At 36.2% G+C, this 27,434-nt stretch overlaps 1 protein-coding gene across 18 annotated transcripts in view; it reads left to right on the top strand.

The window, feature by feature from the left end:
* The first annotated feature begins 1,720 nt into the window (after positions 1 to 1,720).
* The window catches only part of Rbp (RIM-binding protein), a 233,080-nt gene continuing 207,366 nt past the window's right edge, over positions 1,721 to 27,434 (top strand). For 7 of the 18 annotated variants that reach the window (XM_067759457.1, XM_067759455.1, XM_067759454.1 and 4 more), the window contains exons 1-3: positions 1,725 to 2,323; positions 2,458 to 2,751; positions 7,325 to 7,515. The gene's annotated coding sequence lies outside the window, so the exon portion shown is untranslated. Of the gene's footprint in view, positions 2,374 to 2,457; positions 2,752 to 7,324; positions 7,516 to 27,434 lie in introns of all 18 variants that reach the window. The other 11 variants (XM_067759459.1, XM_067759465.1, XM_067759461.1 and 8 more) reach the window with 7 other exon arrangements.

Genomic DNA, 27,434 nt, shown 5'->3' with positions numbered 1-27,434 from the left:
TATTAAAAGCTAGCAGTACTAGAAAAGTAAACACATGGATGGAATAGAAGTTAACAGTGAAAGAGTCGAACTTTGTTTAAGAGGTCTAACTATAGTTTTGAACTAATAGCTTAGACTTCGAACCATTTTCTTTCTTATTGGATCTAGGGAGTGGGAGGGCGTAAATCGTTTCCGAGATGGTAGTACGTTAATGGTGCTTGTTACCGGAACGTATCGGATCTGCATCCGGAAAAGCACCATAAACATCGATAACACTCCCCAAAAACCTCCGTTTATCGCTACAGAAACAACAACAACTTCCGACCACAGGTAGACCACTGCGACTTGTTAAACTGAAACAAATTTGTTTAGGCATTTAAGCGACAAATTTTGCGACGACGTTAAAGAAAGACTATCGAAGGTAACTAACATCTACAGCTTTATTCGGGGGTTGACAGTCGTTAGCAAAATGTCGCCAATGTAGATTCATTATATGGATGTGACGTACTATACTGGAGCGGTATGGTGACGTGAAAAAGGAGAAGAGATGTCTATTAGGAAGGGAAAAACCCTACTATGACGAAATAAGAATGGCAATATCTGTGAAATGACGGACTACCCGGCCAGCTGTTCAAACAAAAAGGAGCATGTCTCAAATTTGGAATTGAAGTGTGCTCTGCCCGATCCACAAGAAAGACAATACCACAACTGCGAAAATTTTGAGGAATCAGTCTGTTTAACATCGCGCTTAAGGTTCTATCTGGCGTACTGTGCGAAAAACTGAAGCCTTAAGTCGTCCAACTGATTGGACCTTATCAGTGCGGCTTCAGACCTGGTAAATCTACCATCGACCAAATTTTTTCGATGTGCCAAATTCTTGAGAAGACTCATGATAGAGGAATTGACATTCACTACCAAATCAGTACTTGAAAGCTCGAAAAGAAGTTGCTTCTATGCTGCTATGTTTGAATTAAAGTTCCCTGCAAAGCAATTGTGGTTCTGCCAAATGAAGCTGAGCAAAACCACCAGCTCCGTAAGGATTGGAAAGAGCAATTCGAAACCGAACGAGGCCTCCGACAAAGTCGACTCCCTTTCTTGCTATTTTCTAATACTAGATAAGATAGTTCTAGTAGCAGGGACAAACCGACACAATTTATTATAAGAGCGTATGCGGGGGAAAAAATGGGTCTTGAGGACAAAACGAAGTACTTACTATCATCCAAGATGCAAGACTTTACTTCCCTTGGTGGTTAAACTGACTGGTCAATAAAGATGCCACATGGATTGGTAGATGACGCCGTTATCGAGCAAAATCTTGAAGAAAGGAGTTCCAATATATGAAAATTAAAAACAAATTAGATGAAGCTGGGTTAGTTTAAGTGACCGTGAATGCAGCGGTAAGGTATTTTAAAAAGGAACGAGTACGGCTTTTCCTCACTTTTGAAATAAAGGTGACTCTATAACTGAGAGACAGATAGCGATAACCTCTTACAATATCTATTATATCACATTAGAAGCCGTCATTCATTAAGACCAAACTACTCTTACTTACAGTAGTCTTCCAGCGCAGAAAGTGTGGGAATTGTACGCACGGGTTTTCTTTTGAGGAACGGAAACGAACTGCCATTACATTGAGCGAACGAATGTGTGGACACCCCCGATTCTCATACCGTTGTTTACGCTCACTCATACATTTACACTTATGCACGCATTTTAAGAGAAATGTCGACAAAAATCGATTCATTCAACCTCGATTCACTTCAAAGGGAAAAGCTCTACCAACTATCGAATGGGGAAAAATCAGTACAAAGCAATATTAACTGTTAGACAGGCTATGACAGTAGATTTTAGCTACTCGCTGATGAAAAGTTACACTACCAAATATCAAGACAACGACGACGAACGGCCGAGGATGATGACCCACTTTTCGGAATTTTCGCATCAAGAAACAGACATTATTTTATTGAATTCCAATAGAATTTAAGTGTTTAATAATTTAAATATATGATTGTGTTTAAAAAAGAAAAGTGGTAAATAAATTACATATTTAAATGAAAAAATTGAGCTGACTATAGGAATTGAAAAAAAAGTTTATCAAAAAGGTGGAGGACGAAAGCAAAACCACGCGTATAGGAAAATTTGCAGGCAGAAAAATTCGCTCTATACTATAAAAGTACCCCGCAATACAGCACTGCACCCCAATGTCGTACAGATAAATGAACATTTGACGAAGCATTAACGATGTAAGTGGGGAGGAACACCAATGGAGCACCAACGGAGCACTAGCACACATCCAACCACCAACATACAAATACAGAAGATTTGCTGATGGCACGAAGTTGAGGTGAACGAAAAAACTCATTTCAGACACAAAGTGAAATTTATTGGTTACGGGTGTGAAATATGTTGTTAGAAATTATGTTTTCTGCAAAAGAATGAATGAAAAAAATTAAAAATATAAATAATTTTCTTTTGCAGAAAATGATAGTAAAAAGTGTTGGAAAATTCAACGCAAAGTCTTATGCCGCAGCCACGGTCTTTATCTAGATACCGTGTTTTTTTTTCTGATACACACGAAGCGAGCTGATGAGAAACGTAGACCAGTGAAAATTTGTGAAAAATAGATAAATAAAATTCTGGAAAGGAAAATTAAAATTTTTCTTGAGTTAAAGTGTAAAAAAATTAAATAGCAGTATATAAAGAGTGTTGTAAACCAATAGAGATGCATTTATGGAAAAAGTACTAAATTCCTCCGAAATTCAAATATTCATGGTAAATAATATAAAAATAAAAAAAATTAAATTAAGTAACATAACTAATATTGAGGGGAGTTATTGCATGAAAAAAAGTTTTGAAATGTTAACAACAAAAAGGAAAATGTTATTAAAAAGTAATAATCAATAGCAATACATGCTAAGAAGCAAACAAATTACTTTATTCATTAAGTTACAGAAAATTCGCATATCAGAAATAAAATTAAATTTATATAAAATAACGTGAACAAGTAGCTGAAAGGAAAGAAATTTTATAAATAACAAAAAAGTATGCGTTCAAATTCTTTTACCAATTCGAAAAAGCATTTCGAAACGTATTAAAGTGATAGCGAAGGGTTGGCAGAGCGGGTGGCAAGTGGCAGGTGGCAAAGTTTGGGCAGTAAATTCGTAAAAGTTTCACACACACACACACCCATATAGGGTACGTCAAAGCACCTATGCTACCGAGAAAAATGTAACACACACCCACACACATCCCCTTACAAACGCATTGAAGAGTAGGTGAATGCAATCAGCACAGGGTTGCCGATCAGCGTTGCCATATAAGTGAAGATTTATTTTAAATGTGAAGAGATTTTGGTCGTTTAACGATAGATATTTTTAAATGAAGTTTTTATGTATGTACATTATGCCGGGTCGATTTGTGGGGAGGCAAAAAAATCGCCCATTGCTCTGTGAAAATCGTATTCTAGGGATCAAAATAAGAAACTTTGCCGAAGGAACCATACCTCTAAAACGAATTCTGATGTCCCCCCCTTTGGGTCGTAGGGGCAAATCCCACTTTGAAATGCTTGTGTTTTTTTCTTTTTGGAGTTTATTTTTCTCTTTAGAAATTTATTTACCAGAACATATGTAAATGAAAAAATGAATTTAACTTAGTAATAGAAAAGAAATTAAAAAAAATTATTAGAAATTAGCGTTTTTACAACCCCCTTTTAAAACCAAGGCATCACTGGGATGCATTTGCATGTCGTAAAATTGCTTGTGTTGTTTTTTTTAAGCCACCACAAGACACAGCAGGTAGAATTGAAATTTCCCCTACCCAAAAGTTCGACCCAAAGGGGGGGACGTCAGAATTTGTTTTAGAGGTATGATTCCTTCGGCAAAGTTTCTTATTTTGATCCCTAGAATACGATTTTCACAGAGCAATGAGCGATTTTTAAATCGAACCGCCCTAATGAACATATTTGAAAACATGGTACTGTAATAATATTCAATCTGCTTACTTAATCAACCGAAGGGCTTGATTCAAGAGCCGAGATATTTAACTTCAAAATGCTTTAAAAAAATTGTCTAAACCGCGGTTGCTCCTTTGAAGTGTTTGTAGTTTTGGCAAATATCGATAGCGCTATCGATATTCAGATAATTTTGTGGGACTATTGATAGTTTTTTGTTGTTTATCTGGTCAAAAGAATATTTTTGGCTAGATTTAATTTTGTAGATGATTTTTTCTATTTCCTGCTACTGTGCTTTGTTGCTTTATTTCGGTTTGAGCCTCTATCCTGAGCCAGGCATGGTGCAATGAATTTCTATATATAGATATTTCTGTTGGATGGCAACCATTGTCACTGACGTCACAGGTATCAGCTTTATGATACATTAGATCCAGAATATGCTAGTGTCTCCTCGAGCATTCTGTGTTATTTATCTGCGATAGGAGATAAGTACATTAATTCCATACCGCCATTCGATTAACCGACGGATAATACTAGTGCTTTATATGTTGCCCGATTTGATAGGTCCGCCTGAGAATATTTAATAATATACGTACATCGCTAGGATAAAAACAAAGCTCATTAAGTCCGCGTCCGCAGCTTATCTGGCTTGAACAAGCATCCCTCGTTTTTATGAAAGTAGAGTTCTGACCGGTTTTAAACTTTGTTCCTCAGGTACTGCAAACTAGTCACCCAACCCACCTAACCGAAAATAAAAATTATCGAAAACTATCGATAGTCAATTCAAAACTAGCACTGTATAAGAGCCCTGATTCATTTATGTATATATGTAAGAATTGAGTTTTGTGGTAAGAGGAAATTCTTAAGCACTGACCGGATGTTTAATACTCACTGCGAGTCCCCCCACTGGTAGAACTTCTTAATTTTTTTAAAGGGCTACCCTTAGAAAACCTATCCCCTCACTACCCGCAAAATTTTTCGCGCTCAGAATAGCGTTTAGCATAACTTCGGGTACTCTAAGATAGGCATCAAACTTCAGGTCTGATGAGAAGTATGTGACTCACGTGTCTGCTGACTGCATTTTAGTTCTTCGATGTTGAGAGAAGTTTTCGCTTTTGAAAAAGTTGTCTGCGTTCCTCTACTGTGATTTCGGGTTCTAAAATCAGACAAAGATGTTCATTTATCGGCAAGACTTTGCCGACTGAGTGTGGATGAGGACCTCTTCATCGGATCAAAAGGCTGAATTTTTGTATGCTAACGTATAAATCATTTTATATCCCTGGGAGGTGGAGCTTCATTAATCAGTTGTCTGTAAGGATGACCAAGTTTGTGGGAGGGTTTAAAGGAAACTGTTTTTCCATATTTCGTGTTTCCCCTTTTTTGAGTAGTATACCCGCTTTACCTATTATGTAGATGATGTTCTGGAGTCATAAGAAGACACCCCGTAGTTCTTAGCGCGGCCTACAACCTTTTCCAGTAAGCTCCTTTAAGTCTGGCCAATTGCTTTACAAGTAGCTTTCAGCGCTTCTTTGTCTTTGCCCCAAGTGCTGCCAGCCAGATGCTTGAGGCTTTTGTTGCGGCTCTGAACTTTAAACAGAATGACAGCTGCACCCTATTTTTGTGTGCATGACCGTGGTAGCGTAATGGCATCAGCGTAGATATAAAATAGTGCCGATATCTGCTTCTTCCTCCTCACGCGACAAAAACAAAAATTGAATATCTTTACAGTATACAAGTAAATTATGTCAACATTCAACGCCAGTAATGATATGGTGCAACAAAATACAAAAATAAAATAAAATTTCAAAATGGGCGTGGCTGCGCCCTTTTTCATTTATTTGTCTAGAATAAATTTAATGCCATAAGTCGAACAAAAATGTATCAATCCTTGTGAAATTTTGTGAGGGCATAGCTTCTATGAGGATAACTGTTTTCTGTGAAAGTGACCGAAATCGGTTGAAGCCATGCCTAGTTTTTATACACAGTCGATCGTCTGTCTTTCCGCTCGGCCGTTAACACGATAACTTCAGCAAAAATCGATATATCTTTGCTAAACTTAGTTCACCTACTTATCTGAACTCACTTTATCTTGGTATTAAAAATGTGCGAAATCCGACTATGACCACGCCCACTTTTTCGATATCGAAAATTACGAAAAATGAAAAAAATGCCATAATTCTATACCAAATAAGAAAAAAGGGATGAAACATGGTAATTGGATTGGTTTATTGACGCAAAATATAACTTTCGAAAAAACTTTGTAAAATGGGTGTGACACCTACCATATTAAGTAGAAGAAAATGAAAAAGTTCTGCAGGGCAAAATCAAAAGCCCTAGGAATCTTGGCAGGAATACTGTCCGTGGTATTACATATATAAATAAATTATCGGTACCCGACAGATGATGTTCTGGGTCACCCTGGTCCACATTTTGTTCGATATCTCGAAAACGCCTTCACATATACAACTGAGGGCCACTCCCTTTTAAAACCCTCATTAATACCTTTAATTTGATACCCATATCGTACAAACACATTATAGAGTCACCTTTTGGTCCACCTTTATGGCGATATCTCTAAAAGGCGGCCTCCTATAAAACTCAGGCCTACTCCCTTTTAAAATACTCATTAACACCTTTCATTTGATACCCATGCCATACAAACACATTCCAGGGTTACCCTAGGTTCATTTTCCTCCATGGTGATTTTCCCTTATTTTGTCTCAAAAGCTCTCAGCTGAGTATGTAATGTGCGGTTACACTCGAACTTAGCCTTCCTTACTTGTTTGAACTGCCTTCATGAGATTCTGGGGTATTAGCTCCACTTCTCCTTTAATCGCGTCGTATTCATTGGCATTCCAATCTGAATTATGCGAAATCTTTAGGTTCCTAATATGCTTATAGGGCAAAACCCGCATATATAAAGTGACAAGTTTCATTGGGGATCAATGGTAAGCTTTGTTAATTTACTCGAAACTACTTAAGAAATAAACTGAGGCATTTGAAGTCTAACTAAATAAACCTGAAAGGAAGTCGATATGTGGTAACCAGTTATAATAAAAATTTGCTACAATATATTCCCGAGAAGGTTGGGGTAAAGCTACTCCTACAATTTGTGGTGTACTACTTCCTACTTTTCCTTCAAATTTGGGGATGTTTGTTTTTAAGAAAATATGTTTGAAGGTGTTTAAAAGACCTCTGCTGGCAACGTCGTTGATGACGGCACACACACACATAAACTCATACAACGACGTGTATATTTCTGAACATAGATTCATTCGGCCGAAATTTATGGCTGGTTGCAAAGTCGGTTAAATGATTCCATGTGCACGTACTATGGCGGAAATGTGTAATATATAAAGAAAAAAAAAACAACTACAGCAAAAAATATCTTTACAGGACTTAACGATATACATAAATACATACTATGTACATATTCATATATAAACCAACGGCAGTAACATACATTCAAAAGAAAAAGAAGAAAATAAAAAAAATAAATAACAATAAATAAATACAATAACTGAAGTATTAAATAATCGAACTTAACTAAATAGCAAAATTTGAGTCTCCTGAAATCATAAAATAATGTAAGTATACATATATATTTATCAACACACATGCATACATACATCCAAATATTAATTAATATCTCACCTAATTTAATAATATAAATACATATGAATATATACATGTATATGAATATAAACATATACATATGTGAATTGAAAGACTCATAGGCGCAGGTCCACACCAAATCGAAATTTCGAAGAGGGGACTTGAAAGACGAAACCAAGCCTTCATAATGTTGATTTTAAACCATCAGCTAATGCGCTTGCCTTCTTGTTTCAAATAAAAACAAGTAAGCGTGTTTAAGTTTGGGGTAACCGAACATTATATACTCAGTGTGGGTTTCAATTGTACAGTTAATTTCAGATAAATTACTTTTCTAATCGTACTGAGGCATATTTTAAACACAAAATATTCCCAAAATAGTAAGGGAGTCTAAGTTCCGGTGTATCCGAAGTTGGAATTACGATGCTATTAATTTTACATATTTATTTGCACATCTGCATTTTAAGGAAAAATAATTAAAACTTGAAGCTTTCGATATGTTTCAATAATATGAACTTAGGTATCATAACGGTGGATCGTAACGGCATAAACGAATCGAGACATGAGTAAATATTGAGATAACTTGAGTAAATATTGAGATATCTTATTGAAATTTGGTATGTAGGTTCCTTGGCCATTTAAAATGATCCTATCGCCATTTAAAATGATCGAAATCGGATGTAACCATGCCTACTTTTTATATATATAAATTTTGGAAAATACAAAAAACCTGATTATTTAGTAAATAATACACCTAGAATGGTGAAATTTGACGTGTGTGCTGATATTGACTCTTGATAAAAATTTGAAAAAAAAAATATTAAAATGTGCGTGGCACCGCCAATGTGTGATAAAAGCAATTTTACAAATATTATTAATCATAAATCAAAAACCGTTAAACCTATGGTAACCAAATTTGGCAGAGAGGTTTCCTTTACTATAAGGAATGCTTTCAAGAAAAATTACCGAAATCGGTTAAGGACTACGCCCAATTTTATATAAAAGATTTTTAAAAGGGTCGTGGACGAATAAAATAAGCTATATGTTTGCAAAATAGAGCTTTATATCAATGGAATTTCATTTAACAAGTGGATTTATAACAGTAAATAGGAAAAACTTTAAATTCAAAAAATGGGCCTGGCACCGCCCCTTTTATGACTAAGCAATTTTCTATGTTTCGGGAGCCATAACTCCAAGAAACGGATCGTAATAAAATTTGGTACACAAATTTTCCCTTTAGCAGAAAATATTTCTAGTAAAAATGGACGGGATCGGTTAAAGACCATGGCAACTTAGAATAAAACAAGTTTAAAAGGGTCGTAGATTAGAATAATAAGCTATAACTTAGCTAAAAATAGTTTTGAATCAGTGATATTTCATTTAGCAAGTTTTATTGTAAGAGGAAATGGGGAGTCACGTGTTATGTAGGAAAGTAATTTATCTGAAATGAAACGCTGAGTATATTATGTTCGTTTACACCCGAACTTAGACACCTTTACTTGTTTTAGGCTCTAGAAATGTTGTGTAATGCTTGATCGAAACAGCGGTGTGGAACCGCCCGTTTCCAAAAAAATGTCTCCCAATTTCCTATATAATAAAGCTTGGTATGTGAAATATCATTGATAGAAAATAATTTTTCGCTAAGATATAGTCTAAGACACTTTTAAACATCCTTTATATAAAAGTGAGCGTGGTCCTTAACCGATCCCGTCCATTTTTACTAAAAATACTCTCTGCTATAAAAAAAGTGTGTACTCCCAAGTTTATTAAGATATGTTAATTTTTCTTCGAGTTACGGCTCGCGAAACATAGAAAATTGCTTAGTCAAAAAAGGGGCGGTGCCACGCTCATTTAAAAATATTTGAATTATTTCTATTTTTCTTATAATTCCATTTAGGAAGTAAAATACCATTGATATTAAGCTCTTTTTTGCAAACGTATAGCTTATTATATTCATCCACGACATATTTTATATAAAAGTGGACGTGGTCCTTAACCCAGTTCGTTAATTTTCTTCGAAACATTTCTTATAGTAAAGGCAACCTCTCCGTCGAATTTCCCTATGATAGGTTTAACGGTTTTTGATTTATGATTAATAATATTTGTAAAATTGTTTTTATCACAAGTGGGCGGTGTCACGACTTTTCAGTGATCGTCTTTGTGTTGTAGACACATTTGTCCAAGGCTAAGTCTAAGGCGTGGCCTGACTGTCTGAGAAAATACTGACCCTTTTTCCGCCTTAATACACAGGTGACAAATGACATTCCTCCTTGATATGGGCTACAAAGGTCACGAAGGCAAAAGGAGGTCTCTACTCTGAGTTCAGGTGAAAAGATACTACCCCTCAACTTTCCATCGATTTTAGAGCCATTGGAAAATATGTTGGGCATGATGTCCAATTGCCTAATTGCCGATTCTTGCCCAGTAATCTGTGGGTAATTGTTTTGAAACTGGGCCGTTGGTGTTCAAAATCGTAGCATTACCTCTTCCTTTGTTCTTGGATGCGCCATTTTCTCCAATGAGCAGGCCTGCGATAACTGCAACCAAATCCAGTGGTGCTAGGTCCATGATGTTGAGTGCCTTTGCTGGAGTGGATAAAAGAAATCGGCCAGTGCAGAGCTCCGAGCTGCTCTTGACTTCTTGTAAACGGTTGAGGCTCGTGGGATTTGTAAGTGCCGGCCGGCGAATCGGCACAACATTCAATACGATAGGGTGCGAGGTATGCGTTTTCAAAGAGGGCAAGTAGCACCCATGGCGCCTAACTCCCCATCACTTTATTTAAGGCCGTCAACAGGTGCAAGGGGTCGCTCCATGGCGCAGCTAACTTCGGAAACAATGTGTTCAACAAGAAGGTAGACCAGCTTGCAAAGCTAGTCAAGTTATAATAATTTGTTATGAAGGATTCGTGTTTAAGCCATAGGAAGCTATATTATTGCGGAGATGAAGAAAGTTCCATTACCCTATCAATGGAAGAAGCACCAATAAAATTACATTTCATATAAAAATACCAATAGTGATATTAATCGACTGGCCTCTTGCGACTAGTTCCGTACCTATCTCGGTGCAGTCGCATAATTTGCCAGCTTACTTGCTTGTCAGAAAGTGTATACACACACAATTACAACAATGCCTTTTGTTTTTTCCCGATTGAGTTGGCCTTTCTGATAAGGAACCCCCACCATCACTTGCTAAGCATAGTGTGAAAGAGTGTAAACTCCATCTCCTACATATGTACATACAAATGGGGTGGCGAATCAAGGTATATTAATGTTCAGTGAAAGTGTTGTTGTGTTAAATGATGATTCGTTCAGGCGCTCATGCTCTTCGAATACTCATACGACACGTAGTTTCACTCGCTTATGCACTCGTATCTATGTACATATGCACGTGTGTGTACTAGTTCATACATACATGGCAGAGTATAGCGTGGTTGTATGTGCAAAATCGCATATGAAACCTATGCAAAAATCCACAAACATTTCATTCAAACTATGTATTAGGTGGAAAGAATATTTGAAAATTCCAAACTGATATGATTATGTTCTATAATTGCACTAATCTCCTTGAAACAACGCTATTTTACATCTACTATAAAATTTTTTGTGTATCACTTATGTGATTTTATAAAAGTTGATTACACGTTTTTGCATTTTCAACAACAATATGTATGAGAGTGAATGGCTGCATGGGATAGTGGATTGCAGTGTTGCCAGAAATTTTTCAGAAAAAAGACTAGATGAACAAAAATAAAAAGCTAAATAAATATATTTACAGCTACGAACAAAAAGGTTAAAAGTTTAAGGCAACTTTCCAGGAGAATATAGTCCGCCGTCTCCGCTGATCGATCAAAGAAGCGGCATGTGTTATTCGATATTATGTCCAATTTCTGCATGTGGCTGTTAGGATTTTTAGGTTATTTTTTGGGAGGCCTATTATTGCCCTATAGGGGCTGTGCAATAACCTCCTAACAGTAACTTAGATTGTCTCAAATCTGGCATATTGCGCCAGTGTTCTTCTCTCTTTTGCCTCTCTTCTGCTAATAAATGCCCCCTAATTTCCTGTGGGCCAACTGGCAGGAACGACTGGGGACCGATGGGTCGTGCTGTTGCTGCCTTTCTAGCCAGGTTTTCTGCCTGCTCATTACCCTCAATTCCCCTGTGGCCTGGGCCCCAGGCCAACAGTACTACGTTGTATGCTGTTAATTGGCTCAGCTTTTCTACTTACTCAAGGATTAGTGCTAACTTTATCTCGAACACCGAGATTGCATTGAGTGCGGCCTGACTGTCACTGAGTATGGCGCTTGTTTCATTTGACTATCCGCGCTCGAGGTGCAGGTCCACGCACTGGCTTATAACGAATACTTCCGTTAAAAAATGGGATATGTTCCTAGAGGTACTGATAGTTTGGTCCTGGGTCCGAAGACTCCGGCTCCCATCCCCTCTGGCGTGTTCGAGGCATCAATGTACCATACGATTTTGTGTAGCCGTTGGATGCTCACCAGTCTACTTTCCTTCCATGTACTCTTGTCCCAATTCTACTTTATACCTTTTCTCATAAACTATAAATAAGGCTTACTTAGATATGTATAAAAATAAGTTATGAATTTAAAAAAAAAAACGGTTTTTTTTCAAAATGCTATAACTTTTTTCAAAAATTGACCGTTTGGGATCGTTTTTTTTTTTAATATGTTTTTAAATGTGCTTTTCGGAAAAAATACAAAAAAATGAGTGGGGATGATTGCAGAATTGATTGAAGTTTTTTATGAGAAAAAAAAAAATGGCGAAATTCGAAAAATCTCGAAAAACTGAAAAATTACAAAAAAAAAAAAAAACTTTAAAAAATTTTTTTGTATTTTTTCCGAAAAGCACATTTAAAAACATATTTAAAAAAAAAAAAGATCACAAACGGTCAATTTTTGAAAAAGTTATAGCATTTTGAAAACAAAAACGGTGTTTTTCTAAAAATTCATAACTTTTTTTGAGTTGGATGAAAAAGTTTGAAAAAATTCTGAAAAACGTCTTTCGCAAGCTAGAAAATGAGCATATCCTCCCGCGAGAGTTGAGAGATTGGGATATTCTCTCGCAGTTCCTCCATGATACGGGACGAGATAACTTTACCTTTGCCGGCACCCTCCTTGACGATATACAAGAGGGTTCGCTTGGCTCACTGCTCTATCGCCATGGGTAGCAGGGTTAGATCAAGAAAAGCCTCAAGCGCTGTTGTGGGGCATGTGCACATATCTTTCGTGATGCACACAAACGCCAGCCGTTGAAGTTTTGTCAGCGATTGCCTCGTCGTTGCTCGAGTTGTTCTCGATGCCCAGGCTATCGAGCCATAGGTTATCAAGGGTTTTACTATCATAGTATACATTCATCTTAGTACAGGTAGGCTGCAGTTCCATGATTTGATTGCTAGACGTTTACATACCATGATGGACTTCGTGGCGCTAGTTATCATGGAGTCGAAGTGTTGCTTCCAAAGGAGCTTGGTGTCAAAAATGACCCCCAAGTATTTTACTACGGTTCCATATAGGTTGATGCTAAGCCCAGCACTGGCGCAGTACAAGGGAGGTTACTTATTGGTCTAAAGGACTTCGCGTGTGAGTAGTCCATTTTACCTATTTTTCGTATGAAAATCACTTTTGCTCTTTTCCACACCGTGGGTATCTAGCCCAACGCCAGGCTATCTGTATATGGGCTATTCCATCCCATTTCGACCAATTTTGAAACCCGACCCCTTTAGAATTGACTGCAAGTTTTTCTTCTTTTTCTAGCTTACGAAAGACGTTTTTCAGAATTTTTTCAAACTTTTTCATCCAACTCAAAAAAAGTTATGAATTTAAAAAAAAAACACCGTTTTTGTTTTCAAAATGCTATATCTTTTTAAAAATTGACCGTTTGTGATATTTTTTTTTTAAAAATATGTTTTTAAATGTGCTTTTCGGAAAAAATACAAAAAAAATGTTTAAAGTTTTTTTTTTTGTAATTTTTCAGTTTTTCGAGATTTTTCGAATTTCGCCATTTTTTTTCTCATAAAAAACTTCAATCAATTCTGCAATCATCCCCACTAATCCCGGAGTGGGCCGATAATTTTTTTTTTTTTTATTTAATTGAAAAAGAAAAAAAAAAAAACTTTAAAAATTTTTTTGTATATTTTCCGAAAAGGACATTTAAAAACATATTTAAAAAAAAAAAACGATCCCAAACGGTCAATTTTTGAAAAAAGTTTAGCATTTTGAAAAAAAAAACCGTTTTTTTTTTAAATTCATAACTTATTTTGATACATATCTAAGTAAGCCTTATTTTCTTTGCCACATAAGCTTTATAATAAATTTGTTATATTCTACGTTATGGCTTATAATAATTCTATCCTCTTATTTAATATTGGCTATTAGCCTTACACATAACGGTATCTTTCAAATAAATAGTATGCCTGTAGATATAAGTACAGAAAAGTTAGGAGTTATCCTATTCGTATGAATGCAATTTGCAACGGGTCAAGTCCGTCGTTTAGGGCAGCATAAATGTATGAATGCTTAGCTATTTTGTCTACATGCGGAGTTAGAAAACTAATTAAATGTTTCTGAAATCAAAAACTGAATATCGCTCGGAAGCAGTTTCGAAGCAGATGGAACAGTTAATCGAATCGATGTAGATGTTACTTTAATAAAGTTACTAGGCCTCGATTTCTACCTACCATAATGCTAGCATTATCTGTCCTTAGTCCCTCAAATTTTCAAAATTTAGCCCGAATTCACTGTTCAACTGTGTATCTAGATTTTCTAAAATTTGGAAAAAAGCTAAAAAGAGCTAAAAAATTTCTGAAAAAAGTTAAAGCTAATTCGCAAATTTTCAAGCTAAACGAAGAAAAAAAGCTAAATCTAGCTCGAAAAAGCTAAGATGGCAACACTAGTAGAGTGGGTCAGCAGCGTCTGTATGTATGAGAATGCTCATTTCTTTTTCAATGGAACATTCAAGGAGTATAAGCCGCAATTATTTCGTGTGTCCGTGTGTGTGTGAGTGCAAAAAAAAATTATTGTAACTATTTAATCATTACCAGTTAGGAATTCAAAGTAATATTTATGCGTATGCTTAGGGTTGCGTTTTTATTTTAAATTTTGGACTTGCATATTTCTCCTTCTATTAAAAAAATTAATGCATTGCGCGATAACTCCGAAGAGATTTTAGGCCGAGCTTCTCTTCGAAAAAACTCCAGTATGGAATTGTAAAAAATAATTGCTGCCCAATAATAAGATTTCGATGGGATTCTGCACTTTTCTGCAAAAAATTGTGTGACTAATCCTTAACGTTGTCCTTAACCAGCTGCCACTGGAACTCCACATCCGCCTTACAGTTCTGCCATTACACTCAGGAAGTCTTTATGCTAGGAAGAGAAGCGCAGGCCACAGCAGTATCCTGAGAATGTTACCCGGAGTAGATTCGACAAAAGACTATCCTTCCCCCATGTTGAACATTGAAAATAAGCTTAAGGTGAGGATATCTTCGGGAACGATTTGGTAAGTTATGGTATGTAAGGAGGCTGTCAGCTCACTATACACTGACGGATCTAAAATGGGCTGCGGTGTTGGTGCCTGGGTATGCTCCGAACACCTTGAAGTTGAACGCTCAATTCGTCCTCTAACATCAGCTGTATCTTCCAAGCAGAGGTACTAGATAAGAGATGGAGAAGGTCTGTTGCTTCCTGTTGGATAACCTTGTAAACGGTCGAGAGTTGTGCATATTTTCAGACAGTCACATGCCAACCTAATATAAACGCACGCAAGTCATTTTCTGTCAAAAATGTCTCATGCACATACAACTTGTATGAGAGCAACCCAAATTGAATTTGCTGCGTGAAAACCTAACTCGATTTCCAATTTTTGTTCTGCGTGACATTTAGATTTGACGTTTGTACACATGCTTTACATTGTCGCAACGCATGCTTATTTGGGTTAGAGCAAAAAACGACGGTTGTTTGCGTGCGCTAAAAAAACGCAGTGCGGTTTTATTAGGTTGGCATGTCAAGCAGCGCTCATGACGCTGGATCCACCACTTACTTAAGAGGCACTGCCCAATGCAGCAAACTCAGCGACCATTACTCTCATATGGGTACTGGGTCACGCGAATATATACAGCAATGAAAAAAGCGGATGAACTTGCAAAGGCCGGTGCATTTTTGGACATCCCTGAGGCAGTCGCGGTACACCGACTGCCTACATCCAATAAAGTTACTCTCTTTCCCACTACAGGAATTTCGCCAGACTACAACCATAAAAAAACTAAGAGATTTACTAAAGTTGCCTAGGAAAGATATTTTTACGTTAACAGCCACAATCCCAGAACACTGGCCATTTGGTCCACACGCAGAAAGAATGCGATTAACCTTCAAAGAAGTGTGCAGGATGTGCAGTCAAGAAAGTTGTTAGGAAACGGACACCCATCTTATGCGAGTGTACAGCCCTCGCTAATATCAGGTACCGAACTCTGTGCGTTTTTTTTTTGCTATCCGACTTAAGAGAGGTATCAAAATGCTCCATAAAATACATCAACAGGTTTATGGAACTAGCAAAAGGGTTCGATTAAAAATAAGCTCGCGGTATAATAGGTTAATATTCATTATAACTAATTGGTTCCTAGAGAAAGTGCATCATTTTTTTTTTGAAGTTTTCATTCAAATTTCAACATTCTAGGTGTATTATTTAGTTAATAATAGGTTTTTTTGTGTTTTCCATAATGTTATACATATACAAATTGGGCGTGGTTATCATCCGATTTCGCTCATTTTAAATAGCGACGGGAGATCAAAGAACCCATATACAAAATTTCAATAGATTATCTCAATATTTACTCAAGTTATCGTGTGCACAGAAATATGGATGGACGACGGACGGATGAACGAACATGGCAAGTTAATTCCTTCTTTTATCCGGAACATTTTGATATATGGAAATCTTTATTTATCACGATTTTCTTATGCCGTTACGATCAACCGTTATGTTACCAAAATTAATATACTCTGTGTGCAACGCACGCTGAATCACTTATATGAACGGTTTAAATAAGAAAGAAAAGGCAAAAGGCTCCTTTCTTGAACAATTGGTTTGCATGGGGTATATACTAAATAAAGCTATCGATCTCTACGATTTTATCTGACAACAATAAATATTATATAAGTGCTATATATAAAACCAAAAAAACCTCGTTTGCGAAAAATCCTTTGTATGCGGGATACATGCTATAGCGTTTCGATCCGGTTGATTCCCACAAATGTCTAACACCAAAATATACCCGCTGACCAAATATCAGCAAGATATCTCAAAAATTCCGTTCAACCAGGTAGATGGACATGGCTGAATAAACTCAGATCGCACTTTATCGTTTTTTTACATGTAAATACTTATGCACTTAAATTGTATATGGACTGTTAAATGCATAACTTTATCTACACTTATGAAATTGAGGCGCAGAAAATTATTACTGCTAAATTTCAGTATGCATTATACTCAGTTGTAATTAAAATGTGTCTCTCTATTTGATCTCTAGACTAGTCTCCACTTCCTTGACCGAATGGGATGTGTGTCCACTATTCATCGCAACCGATTCAGCTATAGGTTAAACACTATGACCAACATAAGGGCGTGTGTCCACTACTCACTGCAACCCGCAGTGTTGCTAGGAAAAACATTTTTTTCTGGCTAGAATCTAGAAAAAAAAGGGCTAGAAAGAGCTAAATTTCTTCATGAAATTCCAAAACCCGTTGCAAAAAGAGCTAAAAGTATATGTATGTATATTTTTCAATGTAAGTTTTCACATTTATTTCAAATCAAACGTAAACAAAGTTATAAAAAGGTAGAGTAAACTCACAAAAAAAAAAAAAAGTAAGGTACAATAGAGGTACATAAATTATGCTGTTTTTATAGTTCATTTTTTATTTTTTGTCAACAAAAATACGTTTATTTTTAACTTTTGTTTTACCATTTGGCGGTGAGGTATCGTGCGATATTTAAGTTTATGTTGGGACGAGATATATATGAAGGGCCTTAGACTTCAAAATCTATGATTTCGTCTTCAGAAGATGAGTTATTATTATTGCTACATTCATAAACATTTTTTGTGTTCATTAATTTTAAGAGATCGTTCTTTATTTCAAAGTAATTACAGCATTTATTCAGCCGTTTAAGACCACTTCTTATTGTCAGAAGCGAATTCAACATAACTAAATTCATTTTGTTTCTGTGTTTGCTTTTAATTAAACTAATGTTTGAAAACGTTCTTTCAACTTCAGCACTACTTATTGGCAGCAAAAGAAATCCAAGCACAAAATCGACAAGTTCTTGGAAATTGGTTTCATTTAACGCGTTTTTAAACTCTTTAACGTCAAACCAAAAAACTAAAGTTGAAATCACAGTTTTCCAATTTTGGGGATAGATATTCTTCCACTGCATTTCTAACCTAGTTATATCATCAGTGCTATACGTGTTTTTTTTTGATTTGTGAAATATGAAAACAATTAAGGTTTTACAATTCTCGATGTGTTTTCAACCGAAAAGAAATCTATTTGGCTAAGCGTTTCTATATTGTGCGGTAAGCGTTGTCTTAACTGCTCTATTAATTTAATTATTAAGTCGCGACATATGTTACGTATCGTTCTTTCAATAAATTCGTCTATACATTTATCTTCTTTTTCAATTCGTATATATTCTTCAAACGTATAATGAAAATAAGGTACGGGAAATAAAAATTTATTATAATCTGACGTTAAAGGGTCAAATTCTTAGAAGGTGACATTATGCTGTTGCACAATTTGGAAAAGCAAATATACAACCTCAAGACACAGTTTATCGATTAAAGTTTTTGTTACCAGTTGAGTGCCGAGCTGCAACATCATACATAATGAAACAAATAAAATAAAACTTCGACACACATAAAACACATTAAAAATTTCACAATATGTATTGCCGAAAATGATTTGGAGCCAAAAACGAGCAAACATTTTAAAAAGGGCCAAAAAAAAAAGAGCTAGTGGCTAAACTGGAATTTTTGGAGCTAAACGCAAAAAAGGGCTAGATATGACTCCAAAAGCACCAAAATGGCAACACTGACAACCCGACACTAGCGACTTATTTGCCACTGTGCGAGTCTTAAAACACTACCGCTAGATGGGTCTCCTCAACCATATCTAGCTGATGATAAGCGTTTTTTTTTGGCCCGGAAATGTAGATGTATATACATGTAAAAGCAATGCAAACAACGAAGCTGCTTTGCCAAAATATTTTTGCTCCAAATCGTCTAAAAATACAAACAAATCACATACTTGCATATGAATATAACAATAAAAAAGAAAATGAAAATGACTGTAACGATAAAAACTACTTTCGACAAGAAAAAGTCCTTGAATACATTAACTTCAGTTGTGTTTGGCTGTGCGAGGCTACATTCATACATTTGGCCAAGTGAGAACACCACGTCCTTATCGCTGGTGAGGTTGGCGTTCGTGTATCTTCAACTGTAAAGATTTTTAGTTGTGATACTTATAGCAGTTTGGGAGTTACTTTCAATTTTGGTTTATTTATATGCATTTAGTTATTCCCAAGATTTGCTGCGAACAGAAATTGTGCAAAATTGTAGATATTTATTATGCTTGAACAAAGTAAATATATAGTTGAGACGGTTTTTGGTTGCACGAAAAGAAAAATAATAGAAAGTAACTTATTTTTGGATCATTGGGCTTCCGAAAGTGAGCAAATGAACAAGATGTCGACCTAATTTACGTGGTTATCTTTAACAGGAACGGTAGCAGATTTTGCATGAATCGAAAAAGTTCATGTGAGGATCATAAATTCTCGGTAGAACAATAAAACAAAATGCTTAACAGGATCTGACCCGAGGTAGAGTGGTTTAGGCGAGCTGATTTGAGAAAGAGAAATCTTGTACGATTATTTTAGTGTTTGTATTTGCTACTCCACTCTGCATGTAGCAGTGAAAAATATGCTTGGCTCTGAACTTGAATAGAGCATGAAGCATACGGTTCTGCAAGATAGCATTTCTTACGCTCTGCTACGAGCGTGTTTTAAAGCGGATCAAATAACAGAATAAAAACTCCAAACAAAATGTTATTTGTAGTAGAGCTGGAGCAAAAAAAAAATATTGCTATTTGCTTTGTTGGGCATTGTTATGTACAACTTTGTCTTTTCTCTCTCTACTACTTATCTACAACAACTTGGAATGCAACGTGGGGACAGAGGTGAGTGTCCCGATGCAGTCACAATAACAATACGGCTCTGCTCTATGTTCTGCTCATGTTCAGAGCTGGAGCAAAAGCAAAGAAGAAAGACTCCAAAGTAATATAGCATTTTCAATTAATGGCTTCGTGATTTTATGTCAGTTGGTTAGAGTTGGTTCTGGCACAGTTACCAAAGCGATGATTTTCCGAGTTATTTCGACCATTTTGGGATGCAAGGTACTAATCCAACCAAAAAAATAACAAAAAGTAAGGAAGCCTAAGTTCGGGTGAAACCGAACATTACATACCCAGTTGTACACTTGAAATGCTGTCGTTGTTTGTTTTGTGTGCTTAATAGTGTTACAAGGCTGCGCAATAATACATATTAATATGGTTCTATTCTGAACTAATTTTTCTTCGAGTTTTGGCTCCCGAACATAGAAAATTGCTTGGGAAATGAAATACCATTAATATAAAGCTCTTTTTGCAAAGATATAGCTTATTTTATTCGTCCACGACCTTTTTAAAAATCCTTTATATAAAAGTGGGCGTGGTCCTTAACCGATGTCGTTAATTTTTCGTCAAAGCATTCCTGTTAGTAAAGGCAACCTCTCTGCCGAATTTTGTTACGATAGGTTTAACGATTTTTGATTTATGACTAATAATATTTGTAAAGCTGATTTTATCACAAGTGGGCGGTGCCACGCCCATTTTAAAAAATGTTTTGAAATTTTTATAAAGAGTCTCAATATCAGTCCACGCGTCAAATTTCAACATTCTAGGTGTATTATTTACTAAATAATCAGGTTTTTTGTGTTTTCAAAAATGTTACGTATATAAAAAGTGGGCGTGGTTATCCGATTTCGCTCATTTTCAATACCAATAAATTCTGTGTCCAGATAAGCTCGTGTACCAAATTTGGTGAAGATATCTCAATATTTACTCAAGTTATCGTGTTAACGGACAGACGGACGGACGGACATGGCTCAATCAAATATTTTTTCGATACTGATGATTTTGATATATGGAAGTGTATATCTATCTCGATTCCTTATACATTTACAACCAACCGTTATCCAATCAAAGTTATTATACTCTGTGTGCAAAGCACGCTGAGTATAACAAAAACATCAATATGTACCGGGATAAAAATATGTTGAAATTAAGCAAAAGTGGAAATAGGAGACCACCGTGTGGAATCATGGCTTAATTCTTCCTAGTTTTGCCTATGCACTAACCTGGGTCGATTTGTATGGACGAAAGCTAACCGATATCGCGCCATCGATTTTTTTTAAAAAAACTGTTGTAAAAACGTTGGCGATAACAGTTTTTTGAAAAAAATATATTTTTTGGGGGTTGGGAAGTGTTTTGGTCGAAAAATTTACCCTTTCCCATTTCTTTTTCGCAGGCTCGAAAATATTTTTTTTGGGTTCGAAGAATCGATGGTGCGTTATCGGTTAATAAATCGACCCAGTCTACTATGCACTGCTTAATTGACTTGATGTGGCAACATTGGTCAACTTAATATGTATTTAAGTAAATTGTATTTTTGCTGGGTGTCGAGATGTGTGGATAAAATAGAGATCAGATACAGTTCGCAAATAGAAACACTTAGTATTTAAAATCTTTTTTTAATTGGTCCTTCCATATATGGAGCAACCTTTCAATTTGCTTTTTCTGGCGGGTACCGATGAAATAACTCTTATGTAATACAGCTACACATTTACGGAGGTCCACAAATCCTTCGAAGAACTTTTCCCTCCATTACTCATAGAAACCTCTCGTCGCATGTTCAATATAGTACTCTTTTATCTGAAAGCCCAGCCCCTGCAATCTTCAATTAGATACCCAGTAGCGTTTCATCTGGCACTCAAGCCAAATGCCACTCAGCCAACCAAAGTGATCGGCATAAGGAAATTGTAGTTATCCTTAAAGTACATTTAACCAATTATATTATTTTACGCGCTTTAGAAGTATTAAATGCTGTCCGAGGATTTAATATGAATTATTTAATCCGTCATATACAATGACAACAACTTTTATCAATATCAAATATTTTGGCTGAAGCATCAAAGCAACGTCTATTGTGTGAAGGCTACCACAATACATGTACGAGTACGTAGCCAGCAGTCAATTTAACCATTTGTAAACGACCTCAAAACTTGTGTCTTTTTCAAGGCTTATTAGTTTACTAACTGTATTTTCTGTCCCATACAAGAGACTTGTTTTATCAACATTGGGATGTTCTATGAAATTGTTACAGTGCTACAGAGAGGTTGGGAAGGTAAACGTCTCACTTCTTCTTGGGTTCATCAGGGAAAGCAAGTGGTTCGTTGAGGACCACTAGAAAGAAATGGGGCTAAACAAATTTGCCTCTACTCTGTACTTACTGAGGGCGCTCACAATGGATAAAAATGTCTCCGAGTGGAAGTGTGTGTAACACTCACGCACGCCCTCTTAATCTAACCTAACCTAACCAACACTTGATGCTTATAAAAATATGTTGAGAGAGTTTTCCATTGACTTCGTATTAGCTAGCAAAAGTAACTGTCTCGTTGCAAGTGACCTATCAAATAAGGTGAATTATATTGTGAAAATCTAATGACAATTTACATCGTCACACACTAAATTTATTGGCACACTTACTGGGATCACGGTGGATTGCCTGAGGGAAATTATTTGGAAGGAAATGATTGCTGCTGCTCAGACCTAACTTTAGTTAATAATTTCTCGCGAATTCAGTACTAGTTAGTTGGTATTACCCCAGCAGCTGATTGCTTCTTCTTGATATGTTCCATATATTGCCTTGGTACAACAATATGTCAGCTAATCGAAAATAATGCTAAATCTCTTTTGACTTGACATGCCGAATTGTGTTGATTTCGCTTTACCATCACCTTGTAAAGATTCGCCTTTGCCGAATTTCAGTCACCATAACCACAGATTTCTCTGTTAAAAATTTTTTCTAGTTCATTGTAGATTGTGTTCGAGTTTTTGAAATTTAGAATCATTTACTCAAATGTGTGTGCTTCTCGTGTGCAATCGGGTGTCAGCGTGAGATCGCACATTCACAGAAAAACATGATAACAGAGAAATCTGTAATTCTGGTGGCTGAAATTATCACCATTGTTATTTATATTTAGTTATTGATCAAAGTAAGAAAAAGTAATATTTCAAGTTTAATATACATTTAGAACATTTATTCATAAGGTGAGCTAAAGCAAAAACGTTGCTTTACAAAAAAGTTATGCTCGAACGTAGGCAACATTTGAAGTACCATAAATGTAGCATGGATCACAAAAAACATCCGGAACTGGATGGCAAACCCATTAGGCATTTTTGAATAATTACGGATAGGAATGTAACTCGTTTTCGTACTTCGAATTTGATGCTTGAGGCTGAGCAGGTATTGGTGATGTTGTTTCGTGACTAAAGACATTCTTAATGGAGGTGCCGAGGGAATTCTTTCTGCAAACAACCTTGAATGATTAGCCTCTCTTTTTCAAGCATGGCTAGACGTAGCTCAAACCCTTTCTCGTTCGGCGCGTGGAGGTCAACAGCTTCGGTGGTCAATGTATGGTGGTGCTGGTGTTGTCGAGCTGGCGTTGCTGATAAAAATTATGTTCGAAGACATTGGGCCGTGGTTAATAGAGTTTATATTCGGCGAAGATGACGACAAACCCAAAGATGTTGGCTGTTAGGTTGTAATTGCAATGGACAAGAGCTGTAGCGATGTAGTAACCGCTTGGCTCGCGGAGTTGTCATATGGTACCTCATGGGAGATGCTCAGATTTCCAGTGCCCCAGAATATTTGTTCTTTACTTAACCGTTAAGACGGAAATGAGCCTCATCGCTCACTATAATTTTCAATAAAAAGTTGTCCTCTTTTTTGTTGCGAATAAGAATGGGCTTAAATTAGACGTGCTTCCCGCCAATGTCTGATGAATGCTTTTTACCTTTTAGGGGAAAATCTTGCAATGTGTAGGGACTGCTGAAAATAGTAAATTTCGTGGCAACAGCAGTGATATTCTGAAGAAGAATACTACTACGGAGAACCCGAACCATGGAAACATCTCGCAATCTATCTATCTCGTAATCATTTCTTGCACACAACATGTGTACAACCTGATGTGTACATCTTTACACCTTTTTACAGCTTAACCCCGAACTCAAGATCATGCACAATTTAATAAATATTTTTTTTTTTTTTTGTAGTGGATTTGAACCCGCACAAAAGGGGGCTTCCGAAAGATCTTAGACATACATGAGCTAGAGCCTCTTTTTCAATACATAGCGGATGGAGAGGATTTGATACAGACTTTTAAGACCAAAGACAGAAAGAAGAAGCACGTATAAAATTTTCGTTACTTGTGAAAACCCACTCAGAAACCAACACACAAAGTGCAATGGATAGAGCAATCACAGACACAGGGGTACAAATCAGACAATTTCTCAATAATAATAAAAACATTAGAATCTTGACATCAGATAAAGGAAATAAAACGTTGCAATGGAACTACAGGAATACAATAACAAAATGCTAAGTATTTTAAACGACTTAAAGACTTACAGAGTCCAAAGACAAGACCAGACATCGCAATTACAGAACAAAAATAATTGTTTAGTGGAAAAACTTACATCAAGCACGGCACTAACGCCCAGGATTTATGGTCTCTCGAAGGTACATAAGGAAGGAACACCATTGAGGCCGATTTATTCAATGGTGGGATCACCTGCGTACGGATTATGCAAATACATCGCAGAAATATTAAGAAACGTAACGACGGCTTCAAAATACAACATAAAGAACACGTTAGATTTCAAAGAAAGAATAAACAATAGCTACATTTGCGACGATGAAAAATTGATTTCCTTTGACGTGGTTTTGCCCTTTCCGAGCATACCTATACAATTAGGACTTGACTTAATACTAGAAAAATGGACAAGAATAAGAGAATTTACTGTGATACCTAAACATTTATTTATGGATATAGTAAAGTTTTGCATTCAGATATTTCAAGTTTAATGACACCATATACACACAGTTGAAAGGAATGCCAATGGGTTCACCTACTTCTGCAGTGATAGCCAACATACTCATGGAGAAATTATTGGACAACGCTATGTACATTGGCGGCCACCGTGGTGTGATGGTAGCGTGCTCCGCCTATCACAACGTATGCCCTGGGTTCAACTCCCGGACAAAGCAACATCAAAATTTTAGAAATAAGATTTTTCAATTAGAAGAAAATTTTTCTAAGCGGGGTCGCCCCTCGGCAGTGTCTGGCAAGCGCTCCGATTGTATTTCTGCCATGAAAAGCTCTCAGTGAAAACTCATCTGCCTTGCAGATGCCGTTCGGAGTCGGCATAAAACATGTAGGTCCCGTCCGGCCAATTTGTAGGGAAAAATCAAGAGGAGCACGACGCAAATTGGAAGAGAAGCTCGGCCTTAGATCTCTTCGGAGGTTATCGCGCCTTACATTTATTTTTTTTTTTTATTCTATGTACAAATTGGAACGCAAACCAAGACTAATTACGAAGTATGTCGATGTCTTATTCGCGATGGTCCACGAAAATGAAGTTGAAAATACACTTGACGCCCTGAACAAATTTGACAAAAACATACAATTTACAGTAGAAGTGAACATGAAGGAAAATTACTTTATTTGGCCTCTATAATAAACAGACGAGGAAATTAATTGAAGTTAAAGTGGTATATGAAGCCAACATCATCAGGACGAATTATAAACTATTATTCCAAACACCCCAAGTCAATGATTATGAATACAGCAATGGGCTGTATACGACGGATGTTACAGACTTCAGACAAAATTTACCACAAAGCAATCAAAAAAGATATATTTTCAATATTAAAAAACTAACGATTTTCCAACCAGTACGATTAAAACACTACTAAGAAGAGTAAGTTCCGTCAAGATTCAACAGAAAGCAGCAAAATCATCAACGTTCAAGTCATTAGCCTATGTACCTCAGTTGACCGAACGGTTAGCAAAATCCGACTGCTACGATAAAGAAAAAATAAGAATTGCACACAAACCTACGAGCACACTGAAAAATATTTTCAATAAAACAAAATCGAGAATACCACAAACCGAAAAGAGTAATGTTGTGTATGAAATATCATGTGAAGGTAGTGTCGAAAATTCGTGCAATAGTGTATACGTGGGTGCAACAAAATTAAAATTAAAGGCTAGATTACCAAAACATAAGTCCGATATTAAAAAATGTAACACTGTCGAGAACAATTAAACAACACTCATGGCCCACTGTTCCGCTACCGGGCACCCACCAAACTTTGACGACGCGAGAATTCTTATACAAGAACAAAAGTATACGAAACGATTCACACTAGAGACCCTGCATATAACAACACGCCGACGGACATAAGACTTAACTTTAAGAGTGATACAGATGATTGCGCACATATTTACAAACAACTGTTAACGAATAATCAGTATAAAACTCCACGTCACAGAGGGAGGACGTGAAATAAAATCACAAACATTCCCACCAATCTAGCCATAAACATAATCATGAGCAAATGGGACCAAATTAAGCCCACAACTAATATACCAAAGAACAAGTTTCATGACATACTAAAATTTTGTCTATTAGAAAATAACTATTTTATACACAATAATACAAACTACACACAAACTTTTGGTATGCCAATGGGCAACCCACTTTCCCCGACAATAGCTGACATAATTATGGATGATTTACTTGACAACACACTTAAGGCACTTAAGCAAAATCTTAACATCAGTATTAAATTTCTAGTCAAATATGTGGACGATATCTTCGCGATAGTAAAACAAAATGATTTGGAACAAATTTTAAATGCCCTTAACAGCTACCATAAAAACATTCAATTCACGTACGAAATGGAAAAAGATCGTACCATTCCCTTTCTGGACATAAGAATACATAACAACAAAGGAACCCTAATTTTTGATTGGTATACAAAACCATTATCATCCGGCCGTCTCATTAATTTTCATTCTTCACAGCCCCTAAAATATAAAATTAATACGGCAAAAAATATTATTAACAAGGTGCTAACAATAAGCGACAAACAATTTTGGAACAAAAATATTAGTAAAATGAACGAAATTTTAAGAAATAACAATTATCCGAGCACCCTAATAAAAAGCCTGACTGAACAAAAAGTAATTGAAATAAACAGCCAACAAAGTAAATCAACACGAGAAGAGGCAGAAACAAAACAATAGGGGTACTCATGTAACCGTATAAATGCCTTATAAAGTGTGTAAACGTATAAATTTATCTAGTGCGTAAACGAACTGTCAAATTTTGTATGAAAAATCATTTACACAATTTGTATAAATTTACGCGCACATTTCATTGTGTAAACGCCAGCATCAGCAAGTCATTTACAAGAATATCTTAGTAAAGACGTTTATTTTTGATTTTTCACTCAATCTTTGCATTTTTTAATTTGTATAACAATCAAAAAATTTTTGTTTGGCAATAATACAGCTGATAAACAATCAAGTTTATCAAGAGTATTTCTAGGTGCGTTCATATAACAGCGTGTGTAAATGGATATAATTTTACACCTTATAAGTTTATATGCTTTCATGAGTCCCCCCAATATTTCAGTGTAACATACATACCGAAACTCACAGAA

The sequence above is a fragment of the Eurosta solidaginis genome, chromosome 1, assembly GCF_040869045.1.
Source record: "Eurosta solidaginis isolate ZX-2024a chromosome 1, ASM4086904v1, whole genome shotgun sequence".
Taxonomy (NCBI): Eukaryota; Metazoa; Arthropoda; class Insecta; order Diptera; family Tephritidae; genus Eurosta; species Eurosta solidaginis.
This window is presented reverse-complemented; position numbering and strand designations above follow the sequence as displayed.